At 39.6% G+C, this 14,989-nt stretch overlaps 2 non-coding genes across 2 annotated transcripts; one reads left to right on the top strand and one right to left on the bottom strand.

Annotated features, from left to right (window-relative positions):
* Trnay-gua lies at positions 1–89 on the top strand. The gene is given in 2 exon segments: positions 1–37; positions 54–89. It is a non-coding gene; the product is annotated as a tRNA-Tyr (tRNA).
* A 4,414-nt stretch (positions 90–4,503) lies between these two features.
* Trnay-gua lies at positions 4,504–4,590 on the bottom strand. The gene is given in 2 exon segments: positions 4,504–4,539; positions 4,554–4,590. It is a non-coding gene; the product is annotated as a tRNA-Tyr (tRNA).
* Positions 4,591–14,989: the final 10,399 nt, after the last annotated feature.

Below are 14,989 nucleotides of genomic sequence, written 5' to 3'. Positions count from 1 at the left end.
CCCGTGATAGCTCAGTTGGTAGAGCGGAGGACTGTAGAGTTGTATACATTGATATCCTTAGGTCACTGGTTCGAATCCGGTTCGCGGGAATCTTTTTCTTTTTTTAATTATTATTTTAAATTTTATTATTTAATTAAATTATTTATTTTAAACATTTCAGGTATTTCATTTCATGCGGATGTTCCAACAAAGACCAAGGGATGCAGGTGGTTCTTTACGATTACATGACCTGACTTACAGATACCAAACTATATAGAGAATAATATTATACATGAGTGGCCGTTAGATACCATTTGTTTTACAACGAGTTGTTTTAAAATGTATCTAACGAGCGAAAGCGAGTCAGATACGTTTTTAAACAACGAGTTGTAAGATAAACTTTATCTAAGGGACACGAATGTATTATTCTATTTCTTACATATCCTCAAAAAACAATTTAAAATCTTTTTCGACTAAAAGTTATTTACACCCTTGCACTTACGCGTCACAGACAAATGAGTGTTAAGTTAACTATACGTCACAGTGTAATATATTTCGACCGTGCTGTTTTTTCATTGGATGTATGGCATTGGTGACCTGGTCATCACCTAGGATCAGCCAGTCGTATGTCTTGAAACTGTTAACACACGTATATGTGTTAACACGTATGTGTTGCAAAGATAACGAATGATGTTCTAACCAACGGGTGTGTAAGAAAATATTCTTACATTCATACCTTGTTATGAAAGTAGACGACCTGAATATCATCAGATATATGTGACATGAGATATATGGGTTGGAAGGAAGGAAGTGTTTTATTTAACGACGCACTCAACACATTTTATTTACGGTTATATGGGGTCGGACATATGGTTAAGGACCACACATATATTGAGAGAGGAAACCCGCGTTCGCCAGTTCATGGGCTACTCTTTTCGATTAGCAGCAAGGGATCTTTTGTATGCACCATGTCACAGACAGGATAACACATACCACGGCCTTTGATATACCAGTCGTGGTGCATTGGCTGGAGCGAGAAATAGCCCAATGGGCCCACCGACGGGAATCGATCCTAGATCGACCGCGCTTCAATTGAACGCTTTACCACTGGGCTACGTGCCGCCCCCTGTATGGGTTGAGGATCGCCCGCCCCCCCCCCCCCCCCCTTGATGGACACACTCAGTTACTTATTTTCCATTTCATAAATCAGTAGACTACAGACACATATTCTAAAGATGGAAATATATTTAAATATGTAATGCTAGTGTCAGACTACCAACTGTCAGCACAAAGTTGGCTAATTTTCTGCTCTCACGACTTCTACGACTTCTCAGTTGCTAGTCTGAGCGCTCTTACAACTCGATTCTCGTCGTATAGCCCATTAGTTAACACGGGCGCATCCGTCGTAAGCTGGGAGTTGCGGGAATTAAAACGCAACCGTCGAGTTGGCCAACTTCGTCGTAACAGTTGACAGTATGAGCCTAGCATAGCTTTCTTTGTTGAACCGTCTCCGTTAGTCAGGGAAATGATAACAATGGCAACAAATTCGGGCCTGACAGTATCTTTAATAACGTCACCGTTTTATCTCTGAATGTGCACTCACTTCTACAAATATTATCTCAGCTTCAGAACTATCTGTATTTCCCATCTCGAGAAATCGGCACAAATCCGATTTATTAAAATTAATCCTCACCGGTCTTTTCCAATAGCCATTGTTTTTCCTGACAGCGGTTTTGCGTTAAGCTATTGACAGGGCGGATCCAGAATTTTTGAGGTGGGAGGAGGACGAGAATTCTAAAACTGGATTCCGTAAACGACAAAGATCCGTTAAGTTAAAGTTTGTTTTGTTTAACGACACCACTAGAGCGCATTGATTTATTAATCATCGGCTATTGGATGTCAAACATTAAATTTGGGTAATTTTGACATATAGTCTTAGAGAGAAAACCCGCCACATGTTTCCATTAGTAGCAAGGGGTGTTTTATATGCACCATCCCAAATACAAGATAGCACATACCACGGCCTTTGATATAACAATCGTGGTGTAATGGCTGGAACGAGAAATGGCCCAAATGGGCCCAAAGACAGTGATCGTTCTTAGACCGATCTCGCACCAAGCGAGCGCTTTACCACTGGGCTACGTCCCGCCCATCTGTTAGGTTAGTACACGGCAGTGTTTCTGAGGGTACGGAGGTTAAAGTTATGTACGCTAAAATGTTGGAAATTAATGGATTTTTTGTTCACTTTTAGATAGTAAGAAAATTTCTATTTTAAAAGTTGTCAAAGCGCATGAAATGCAGTGTCCAAATTGAAACTCATAACCACGCAGTAGAGGTATTTATGGTCTGTTTTGTTTTTATTACCTACTCTCAAATTGTTTTCTGGCAGAAAGCCTGTAAGGCTTTTGCATCATATGTCAGTGTTTATAACGAAAATACGATAGGAAACAAATAGGATCTGTCATCTCTATGGGGGGATACCGGCCTCAGTTGCGTCGTGGTTAGGCCATCGGTTTACAGGCTGGTAGGTACTGGGTTCGGTTCCCAGTCGAGGCATGGGATTTTTAATCCAGATACCGACTCCAAACCCCGAGTGAGTGCTCCGCAAGGCTCAATGGGTAGGTGTAAACCACTTGCACCGACCAGTGATCCATAACTGGTTCAACAAAGGCCATGGTTTGTGCTATCCTGCCTGTGGGAAGCGCAAATAAAAGATCCCTTTCTGCTAATCGGAAAGAGTAGCCCATGTAGTGGCGACAGCGGGTTTCCTCTCAAAATCTGTGTGGTCCTTAACCATATGTCTGACGCCATATAACCGTAAATAAAATGTGTTGAGTGCGTCGTTAAATAAAACATTTCTTTCTTTCTTTTCTCTATGGGGAGAGGGCTCAGACTCCCGTGTCACCCCCCTTAAATGCGTCCCTGGATTGGCAGACCGCGGTCCATACAAACATCATCTGTTAGTTCGCAAGCTTGTAGCCGGATTTGGAGAAAAGTGAATTGTTTCTGCAGTGGTCAGTTTGTTTGTTAATCGTTAGTGCGGTGCGTATCGGTGTTTGGTCAGTCCGTCTGACCACACGGCGGGATTAAGTGGGGGGCACAAGATCTCGCTCAGGACAATTAGCAGCCAACTGTCCACTTAGAGTGAGATGTTTCTACACCTCTATCCGACAGACGGACGGACGGACGAACGGTGGGATACACCATCTGTTCTGATTAATGGTTCATGTCCAGCATTCTGTGGTTTTATTTGATTCAGTTAGTGAAACGAGAAAAACAGTGGTGAGATGTCGTTATTTAGTTTATTTATTTATATCAATAATAGGGGCCGGGACGTAACCCAGTGGTAGAGCGCTCGCTTGATGCGCGGTCAGTTTAGGATCGATCCCTGTCGGTGGGCCCATTTGGCTATTCTCGTTCCAGCCAGTGCAACACGACTAGTATATTAATGGCCGTGGTATGTGTGCGGAACGGGGAGTGAGGGGGTGGGGATAGCGGTGGGGTTGGGGGTTGGATGGGATGTGGCATAGCCCCGTCATTTCTTTATTAATATGTTCTGCATCAGAAGCTAAAAATGTCGTGTTTGAACACCCGACATTTAGACATCTGGTTGGGACGGGGTTAAAAAACGACCAGAGAATGGGTTCACTGTGGTGAATCGCTCCCACGCCGCAACCGCCTCAGGCGAGCGCTCGAAAGACATCTCGCGCATATATGTTAAAATCAAGCAATCACGTTATAAGTTAAAGTTAAAGTTAAAGTTAAAGTGAAAGTTAAAGATTGTTTCGTTTAACAACATCACTAGAGCACAATTGTCGACTGTTGGGTGTCAAACATTTGATAATTCTAACATATAGTCTTAGAGAGGGAACCCGCTACGTTTTTTTCCATTAGTAGCAAGGGATCTTTTATATGCACCATTCCAGACAGGATAGCACATATCATGGTCTTTGATATACCAGTCGTGGTGCACTAATGGACGCACCACCGACTGGGATCGATCCTAGACCGGTCGAGCATCAAGCGAGCGCTTTACTCCTTCTAGTTAGAAAGTGCCGAGGTGTCTGAAACCAAATATTGTTTAACATCCAATAGTTAATGATTCATAAATCAATGTGCTTTAGTGGTGTCGTTAAGCAAAACAAAATTTTAACTGTTTTTATTTATTCTTTTTCGGAGTGGGATTTAGCTCAGTCGGTTGAGTGACTTCTTCAGGTGCTTGCGTAACAGGATCGGTGGATCCATTCAAGAGATTGGGGTTTTTCTCATTCCAACGGCGAACCAATGCACCACAACTGTTCAAAGACCGTGGTATGTGCTTTCCTGTCTGGGAAAGTGCATATAAAAGATTCCATACTGTATGGGGTTTCCTCTGATTACTACGTGTTTGACATCCAATAGCGGATGATAAATTAATCAATGTGCTCTAGTGGTGTCGTTAACAAAACAAACTTTTAAAAAGTATTTTTCAAAAGAACGATTGGGAAAAATGTTACAAAGCAAAACAAAACAAAACAAAAAAATTCCCGTGAACCGGATTCGAACCAGTGACCTAAGGATATCAGTGTACAACTCTACAGTCCTCCGCTCTACCAACTGAGCTATCACGGGTTATGAAAATAACGGTATCTCAAGCTGGACCATTGTTCGCATCACTGAGTCGTGACCAATTACGGTATTTGACCCAACCTGTCAATCACTCGCGCAATCTGCGTGAGTACCACGGACCTCTGTGATTTAGTGATTAAACTATCGGACTTGAGGCTGGTAGGTGGCCTACTGGGTTCGAACCCGGGTACCGGCTTTCACCCAAAGCAAGTTGGCTACTACAATGACCTCCGTCTCTCTCTGTCTCTCCCATTTTCTCTCTCTCTCTCGCTTGCGCTCTCTACCATTCTCTCTCTCTCTCTCTCTCTCTCTCTCTCTCTCTCTCTCTCTCTCTCTCTCTCTCTCTCTCTCTCTCTCTCTCTCTCTCTGTCTCTCCCATTTTCTCTCTCTCTCTCTCTCTCTCGCTTGCGCTCTCTACCATTCTCTCTCTCTCTCTCTCTCTCTCTCTCTCTCTCTCTCTCTCTCTCTCTCTCTCTCTCTCTCTCTCTCTCTCTCTCTCTCTCTCTCTCTCTCTCTCTCACTAACAACTAATATTGCCACAACTAATTCACTGTCCTGGACAGACAGTCCAGATAGCTGAAGTATGTGCGCCCAGGAGTGGGTGTTTGAACCTTAATTAGATATAAACATGACAATAACTTAAAAAATGAATGAATGAATGAATGAATGAATGTTTAACGACACCCCAGCACGAAAAATACATCGGCTATTGGGTGTCAAACTATGGTAATGAAAACAAATAAAGTGATGATCAACATCAATACAAAAACTCAAGATTTAAATAAAAACACAGTGTAAAGAACTGTGCAAAAACACAAATATCACAGATAGATACCGACTTTTACTAAAAAAAAATTGTGCTGTATTGGCCATTCTCAAAGAGAATGTTACACCCCTGTACCACGGTGAGGTTACAGCACGCGCAGGGGCAAGTTAAACAATGAATGAAATCACGTGATATTGACGTTTTTTGCATCGAGCACGCACTCACGACAGCGGTTCAAGCACGCTGTCCTGGACAAACATCTCTGTTATGTGGGTCGTCTGTTCACAGGATTAACAGTCAGAGCTTCTAGATTATGGTAGCCCCACTCCCGTGGCTAGTGATATTCAATTTTGGGCTTGTAAATAACTACTATTACCATGCCCGACGGCTAGTGAAAAAAAGTTGTCAAATGCTGCATTTAAGTCTATTTTGTAAATATGAATATCCTGTCCCCACTTCTTCATGTACCTCCCAAATCTTAATGTTTTTAACCTCTATCTCCCTCTTTGGGTGACATATCTGATTATTACTATTAGTAAAATTGTATTTACTTTAAAGTAAAGTAGGGCTAGTGGATTTTTAATCGTGGCTAATACATTTAAAAAAAAATACTGATCCCATGGCTAGTGGATTTTATAAAAATTCTGGAAGCCCTGACAGTGGTTAGACAGAGAAGCAGAGACAGAGACACCGAGAGAAACAGAGAGCGCGAGATAATAAACCCGAGATGTACACCCACTCTTGGCTGCTGCCAGTACTGGGGTTCAAACCCTGTACCTATCCGCCTAAAACCAGATGGCTTAATCAGTGCACCATTGGGGCTGGTCAATCGCCAATGTGTTATCGTTAAATTGTTATCATTAAATTAGTCTAGCTAGGCCAGATGACAAATGCTAGCGTCGCGGACACACGCGCGTATTTACTAATCCACTTTCTTTTCAGCTGTTTCGCGAAACCACGTTTGATTTCTCGTCCGCCATGTTTGATCCCATGGCCCCGGGTCACGACCTCGCGAGAATCCGCGAGACGTGCCTTTCACGGCTGGTGAATGCACAAATATGTGATTGATATGCCTCTTACAATTATATTGTACCGCAGACATTGAATAATTGGTTCTGCATATTGAAGTAACGGCGAGTCAGCGCGTCCATTGTTTGTTAGACATCAAACAATACGACCCGGCTCGTTTGCGGTGACCTCCCCGTCTGGGACCAAGATGGCGGCTGGAATTCTATGACATATAGGTGGCGCGAGTAAAGCAGCGTGTGTGTAGCTCCTGGTTGTACTCTTAAATCAGTTATTCATTTTGAAGTACAATAGGTTTTAATCAAGAATGGAACTGAGAAATATTGAAACAGATCACAAACATCAATGACGTAGATCCATTTGTTTCCCTAAGGAGTGCAATGATCCTAGTATTCATGATTAAAGATCCTAACCTTAGTTATTAATATATAGAGGTTATTATCAGTGTTTTTCGGTATCGTCAATATCATATATTAGGAATACAAATTGTATTATGCGAGCCATAATATATTATTTTTATTCATAATATATGATACTGACGATACCAGAACACACGAGGGCAATAATCTCTTTTTTATCATACAATATCAAGCTTAATACAACGTGTTTTTGTAAACTGTATACGCAACTTTAACTCCAGTCAGCCATTACCCGATATTCAAATGATGTAAGAATATGTAACGCAGTGTCTTTTTGAATGGAAATGACGTCATTTTGGATGTCCTTACATCAAAATAAACTAGTGAGTAACGTTTTGTTTCCTGAACGCTGGGCAGCTTTCAACGTAAAGTTGCTATTATAATGTTTTTTACTTGATGACTATGACTGCATACGTCAAATATGGAGTGTCACCCTAGTACGTTTGATTAAATTTCAATAAACCTAGTGCCGTGACCTCGATTAATTTACATCTAATTTGCAAAATTATCAAATTCTTAAAGTATGTGATCTGAAAAATATCACATACTTTGATTACACGGGAAATGTAAGATATTACACATGTATATGAAAACAAATATTTACTATTATAATATTTTTGGATATTACAACTGTTTCGTCATTATGTTATAAATTACTTTTATCAACTAAATATTTGATGGCTGATGCTATTCCATATTTTGAACTTGTGCATACTTTTTCATCTCTTTCGTGAAACTCTTGCACATTTGTTTTGTCATCGTTTTAGATGAAGTGACAGCTGTAGTGGCAGTAATTATGACGGGTACCACCGGTGGGGCAGGATATGCTCACCTTTCGCCAACACTTGATACCATCACTGTTAGGACAGTGATTCATGAGTGCATGTCACCACAGCTACGTTTATTCCAAAGAGCTCTGTCCTGTGCTAGTTTTGATTTAGTAAACTAGTCCTGGGAGTGGCAGTCCTCTTTTTGGTGGTGCAATGATTTCTCCAGTATAGGATCCTTTCGAGAGTGGCTGTCGTCCTATAGACGAGGCACTAGATAGATATTCATGGACTCAACCACTATTTTGCCAAATACCCATTCGACTCTTCATGGTGCAGAGATCACGGATAACGGTTTTGATGCTCAGATTCATTCTTCAATTATAAATTCAGGAAATCAAAAGCAGGTTTTTTTGGGGGGGTTTTTGGGTGGGGTTTTTTTTTGGGGGGGGGGGGAGGGAGTCTTCTTCTTCTTTTTCCCCCTCGTCTTTGTAGTAGCCCAAAGTACCAGGGCTGGGCGATATTACTAGCAGCCTATTCAAAATGTAAATAACACGCATTTTGATAAACCCTACTTGTAGATACACTCGATAATTTCCGTATTTCAAGTTCGTTGTCGGTCGGAAATCCCCATCGAGTGGTCTTGTTGACTGTATTCATAAATGTGAAGAAAGGAAGGGTCTGACATTATAAAAAATATTGAATGTTTTAGTTACACTGAAGTCATCCATATATTTCATGTTTTAAATAAGAAGAAGTTTGTTTTATTTAACGACACCACTGGAGTACATTGATTAATTAATCATCGGTAATTGGATGTCAAACATTTGGTAATTCTGACTCGTAGTCATCAGAGGAAACCCGCTATATTTTTTCTAATGCAGCAAGGGATCTTTTATATGCACTTTCCCACAGACAGGAAAGCAAATACCACGGCCTTTGTGGTGCACTGGATGGAACGAGAAAACCCCCAAATAAGCTGAATGGATCCACTGAGGTGGTTCGATCCTGCGACGCAAGCACCTTAAGCGAACACTCAGCCGACTGAGCTAAATCCCGCCCGTTTTAAATAATGAACTTCATATCAACTTGTATCATGTATTTTCTTTATTGTTTCAAGTCTTGCTAAAAAATGGTTGACGCTGCTGTAAATAAAACAAATTCAGTCAGCCTCATCGTCACCCTCTAGTCCGGTCCAGGACGAAGGAGTTTTGTTTTTTGTTCAAGGCCAAAATAGAGGTCTCTAGAAGCTTTTTAGCATGCTTTTAAAGCAAGGAACCGGCCTCGGTGGTGTCGTGGTGAAGCCATCGAACATAAGGCTGGTAGGTATTAGGTTCGCAGCCCGGTACCGGCTCCCAACCAGAGTGAGTTTTAACGACTCGGTGGGTAGGTGTAAGGCCACCACAACCTCTTCTCTCTCACTAACCACTAACAATTAACAACTAACTCACTGTCCTGAACAGACAGCCCAGAAAGCGACCGTTTAGAGGAAATACGGTATATACTCGCCTGAGGTGCTTGGGTCGTAGGTTCGAGTCTCCTCGGTGGAACATTCTCTTATTAGTTTTTTCCACCTCACGACTGGTATATCTGTATCTCAAATGCCATGGTATGTGCTGTCCTATCTGGAAGAGTGCATATATATAAAAGATACCTCGCTGCCAATGGAACAATGTTTGAGGGTTTCCTATAAGATTACCGGTATGTCAGAATAAAATAATCAATGTGCTCTAATGGTGTCGTTAAACAAAAACAAACTTTAACCTTCTCACACTATTAGTATCAGCAATGGTAGCCAGCCAAAAAGTACAAAAGTATTATGTGGATGATGTCATGATCCCGCTAGAGCAAATCCTCCAATAATTCGGCTAAAATGAGTTGTCTGAACCCTTTTGACCATGTATTTCCATCATTTTACTCACACTATTGGTTGTAATCCATGTAAAAATCATAACGATTCATTTGCAACCCTATATAGTTCTATATAATCCAGATTTGGATATATTCGTTGAATCAGCCTGCACACCTACAAAAATGGAAGCCCGTAAGCCTATGGTGGGGTCAGCTGTATATTAATTTGGTTTTCAACTGGGGGGGGGGGGGGGGGGGGGACAATGCATTATGTCCAGTTGGAGGACATTGCCTCCTTCCGTTCCGACACCTATGCAATAAATGCATAATATTTAGGTAAACAGAATTAAACCGTTAATATAATTAATTTCATTTCAACTTATTTTCGTGCTTATATCCAACCAAGGTTCAAACACGCTCTCCTGGGCACACACCTCAGCTATTTGGGCTGTCTGTCCAGGGCAGTGGGTTAGTTGTTAGTAAGAGAGCAGTAAGAGAGAAGTGGGTGTAGTGGCCTTAGAGAGTGTTGGAGCCGGTACCGGGCTGCGAACCCTGTACCTACCAGACTGTAGTACAATGGCTTAACCACTGTGCCACCGAGGCCGGTTAATATAATTGTAAGTTTAGTAGTCAAAGGGCCGTAACTACGAAAATAACAATAAATGGGAGGAATTATCTCCCATCATTGTAACTATCGTTTCAAAGAATCGCGCACACTTCGACTCGAGCTCACGATGAGACAAGACGCTGCGACTTGTGCTCTCGACTTACCCCCCCCCCCCCCCCCACACACACACCTGGGGGAATGATAGCTTCCTTCGGAGCATTATTGGAGTACCGAGTCGCGTACACGGGGTCACGGGCAACCTCAGTAAAGAAGACTAGAAGAGGAGGGAGGAGCCGTGCGCCAGGGGCGGCTCGGGGGGATCCAAAGTTGGCGGCTCAACCGCCAGCGGCAGGTCCTTCTGCGTCGCCGCCCCCACCGATCCAGCAGAAAAGGACGACGACACCTATAGTGGAGAAGACCTTAGAAGCGACCTACGACGAGTTGAACACGGCTATGGCCCAGTCGCCGTCGAACCCCCCGACTTCTACGTCGACGCCTAGGCCAGCTCCGGTGATGCGGTCAACTTTACCGACCGCTCCCGTCGAGCCGCCAAAGGGACCTGTTGTTGTTGCGGCGGCGAAGCGTAAGGCCACTACACCTGCCATCCAGCCCGACACGGACAAGCCGCCGAGCCGTCAACTTAGCCCCCACCCACCACCAGCCCAGCCGGAAGACGCATGGACGCTTCAAGGTAGGAAGATCAAGCCAGCGTTCCGGCATTGCGTGCAGGGGGACACCACCGAATCCGGAAAGCTGATGGGTAAGTTCCTCAAACAGGCATGGACTCCGTTGCAGGATGGTACCCACTTCGAGCTACACCACCTCCGGACCAAGGACGGGCAGTCGGGACTCGTGCCCCACCGGCGCCGAGACTGCTTCCGACAAGCGATCCTATTACGAGAGATGGATAGCCAGACCATCCACAGGATCCTCAAGGCTATTATCGGCGCCGGCTACCACCAGGTCATCCCAGCTATATTGGACGGACAGGACGAAGTCCCGAACTTGACCGCCGGACCCCTCATCAGCTCGCCGTAGACGTCAACCTTTCTCAGGACATATAGATCGGACTTTAAACTTTTAGATCTCCGTTCAAAATTTTATGTCGAAATTGCTTCTTTTTTAATATATTATTATAATAGTATTAAATATATTATTAAACAGATTATAAATAGATGGATGAGAAGAATTGTAACACCACTTGGCAGAATATCTATAATAAAAGCCTTATTAATATCTAAACTCAACTATTTACGCGTAACTTTACCAAACCCCACTAAGTCGTTTCAGTGTGAATTAAACAAAATATTATTCAGGTTTGTATGAAATCAAAAACCAGATAGGATAAAAAGAATAACTGTATGTAAACCTGTTAAAAAAAGAGGCCTCGGTATGATAGATATATTTAATTATATCAAGGCTTTAAAGATTACCTGGATTCGAAAATTGGAAACGAAAGATTCAAAATGGAAACCTATTTTATTTGCTTGTTTTCCTCAATTTCGTAATATTTCTGTATTTGGTAACAACTTCCCCTCAAAATGTTTTAAAAATGTAAATAACCTGTTTTGGAAGGACTGTATTCAGGCTTTTTACGACTTCTCGACGGCAATAAAAGTAACATCCTTTGAAGATTTCTTATCTGAACCAATTTTTTATAATTCCCAAATAAAAATTGATAGGAAAACCTTTTTGAAAAAGAAATGGCTTGAGAAAGGCATTTCTCAGATTTGCGATCTTGTCAATGAGAGGAGATTTTTTGACTTTAAATTAATTTAATGATATATACGAGTTAGATGTTTCTTTTCTAGAATACCATGACGTCGTTATTTCCGTTAAGTCATATTTTAGGAAAACAAATATTAAAAAAGTTGAAACAAATATCTCCTTGGACGATTCTCCGGTTCAACGGACACTTTGCTCTATTAGAAAAGGCTCAAAATTATATTATTATACATTAACGTTGTCGAAAGTTCCGAATATTGCCATACTAAAATGGCAACTTCATTTCACTTCCAACCTAAACGGGTCTGTTATCTATTTAAAGCCATTTATAACCACTCAAGAAATAAAATTAAGATGGTTCCAATATAGAATTTTACACAGGATACTGACTACCAGCACCTTTGCTTATAAACTAAAACTTATTGACAGTAAAATGTGTACTTTTTGTCATGAAATGCGAGAATCTATAGAACATCTATTTTGGGAATGTAAAGTTGTTTAGCTTTTTCGGAACAATTTTTTGAATTGGTTATTAAAATGTTGTAATCATATATTTAACCTAAATTTATCATTTGATCTTGTTATATTTGGATGTAAAAGTAATACTAAAACAGATAATATTGTTGATTTATTATTATTGTTAGCCAAGTATCTTATATATAAATGCAAAGTGCAAAATGTACAGTTAAACATTACTCATTTCCAAAACGAAGTTAAACAAAGATACCTGATTGAGAAACATATTCACTACAGTAAAACCTGCTTTAATAAATTCGTTACCAAGTGAGCAATGTACCATTCTCTATTTGATATATAATCTTAAAATTACTTTTGTTCATTCATTTGTTTTTATCAGCCCGAACAGGTCACGTAAAATTGATGTAAAGTAAAACACCTTAATATCTGTATGCCTATTGTATATCCTACTTCTTTTTACAGACCACTGAAACGTTGTTATAAATAATGATAAACATGTACATAATCAAAACACGTGCGTGTGTCTGTGTGTGCATATTTGTTTTTCCTTTATCCTCCTCCTCTCTCTCTCTCTCCTCTCTCTTTTCATATATCATTATATACTTTCATTTACTCTAGATACTTGTTAAAATCCAGGTCCTTGTGAATATAATATTTTAATTAAGTCTGCCTATAAAGTAGTAACTACATTATGTGTGTATAAATTATATATAAAATTACTGTAACAACCCATGTCTTCTCCCTTTGCATGGGTTGATATTTGTCAACAAGGGAATGGTCAAGAAAAAATAAACAGTTATTAATATGAAGAAAAAAAAGAAGAAGAAAAAAGTCCGATCCTCTCTTCTTTCTCTTACATGTATTTATTTTTAGACTGTCCTAAAATGCTCCAAATTATATAAATATTCGGCCGAGCAGTCAATTCTTTTTATTTTTGGCTCGTAACTTTTTTTTATTTATTCTACTAACGTTTTTACTAATTGCTATTTTCAAAATTCTGCCCATTTTCAACACTACCCTCGGCTTCCCCATCCCGAGTCAGGCCACCGATCTTGTCGGAGGTCGGACTCGGGATGAGCGTGTTCGAGACACTGGTGGTGCACGAACACGTTAAACTAGTTATCCATCTATCTAATTACTTTTTGACCACCCGATCTAATCTAGCGCCAAATTTAATGAGCAGAATTTATTTTTTATTAATTATATTAATTAGAGATGCGCATTAAAATTTTAAAGGCAAGTCACTGGCTATCCAGAGACGGGCCCCAGGACGGACATGCTCGAAACTCTAGTGGTATATTAGCATGAAAAAATTATTAAAGTCAAGTCAAAGAATCACGTTATTGAATAAAAACAAACAAACTGATATCACGTAATAAATTAATTTTATTTGGCATATTTCTCAAAACAAATGTAAGTTACATTATTTATAGTTATGAAAAACATAATATATTTATGTCTCATATTCACCATCCAGTTGTAAAACGTTTTCAAAATGCTAGCTTAAAGGTGCAATGTCAAAGTCGTAATAATAGTGGTTCCCGTCAAAAATATTTATCAATTTTTGCTTTGAAACACAAAGTTTATACCTTCACTATATATACAAAATTACAACCAAGTAATTACATTTACTAGTAGAAAATTGGAAATGGATTGGTAAAATTACTTATAAAATATTATACATGTACATGTCAAACTGTGTTTCGGCAACAATGTGACTCAAACCAATTTACGAGTATAGGATTATTTGAAAATGACTGCATTATGGTCACGGTTGCAGGGCAATTAAATAACAAAATATTGCCTAAAAATTTAATATCAACCTAAATATATAATTATATAGATAAATATAAAATATATACATGTAGTTTTAAAAGATAAAAGAAATAAAAAGTACCTTTTTGTTAAATATATCATATGAAAAAAGAACCATTGGATATGTTACATTTATTGTGTACACAGCCAAAACAAGGGTGCAAAGAGTGACTGTCATCGACCTGAGTCATTTCTCTAAGACATTTTCTTTGAGATAAATGAAACATAAATGATTATAAATTTGGAATAAAGGAAAGATGAATGATCTCAGGAATAAAGAAGAAAAAGAGATGAATAAATTCATGCAATGTTGTTTTTCGAGTATGGATTTCTGATGATGCAAAAGAAATGAAAAAAATAATGTTAAGTTGTTTCTTTAGGATTTTTCATAAGGATAGACAAAAGATGAATGGTTATAATCTCTGGAATAAAGGGTAGTTGAATGAATTTAAAAAAATTTTTTTATTTAACTTTAAAAAAAATCATAATCATACAGTTAATACAATAACATTACGTAACAAATCCAATGTTTATAAATAAATATATAAATGTGAAATGTATACACAAAATACTAATAACAATATCAATACTAGTCTTGTTCTTGAATAAAATCCTAAAAGCAGTATTCAAAATACAGAAAAAACATCCACCCCCACAACATATGGACATTATAAATTAAAAAGATCTAAACAGTCGGACCTCGTTATCTCGATCTTTGTAAACTCATTATCCCAGGAAATCAGTAGATCGGGAAATGGTTCCACAACATCATTTTCATCAAAAGGCTACCGGGTAGTTTCAACTCATGACTGAATTCTTGCTATTTTGTTTTTATAGGATGGTTTCTTGTTAATACAAAAGAGATAAATTCATGGTAAGTTGTTTCACTAGGATATGTCCATGGGGATACAGAAGAGATGGATGATTATAACATCAGGAAAATGGACCG

The sequence above is a fragment of the Gigantopelta aegis genome, chromosome 15 (genome assembly GCF_016097555.1).
Source record: "Gigantopelta aegis isolate Gae_Host chromosome 15, Gae_host_genome, whole genome shotgun sequence".
Taxonomy (NCBI): Eukaryota; Metazoa; Mollusca; class Gastropoda; order Neomphalida; family Peltospiridae; genus Gigantopelta; species Gigantopelta aegis.
Note: the sequence above shows the minus strand (reverse complement) of the source record. Positions and strands in the feature narration are given on the sequence as shown.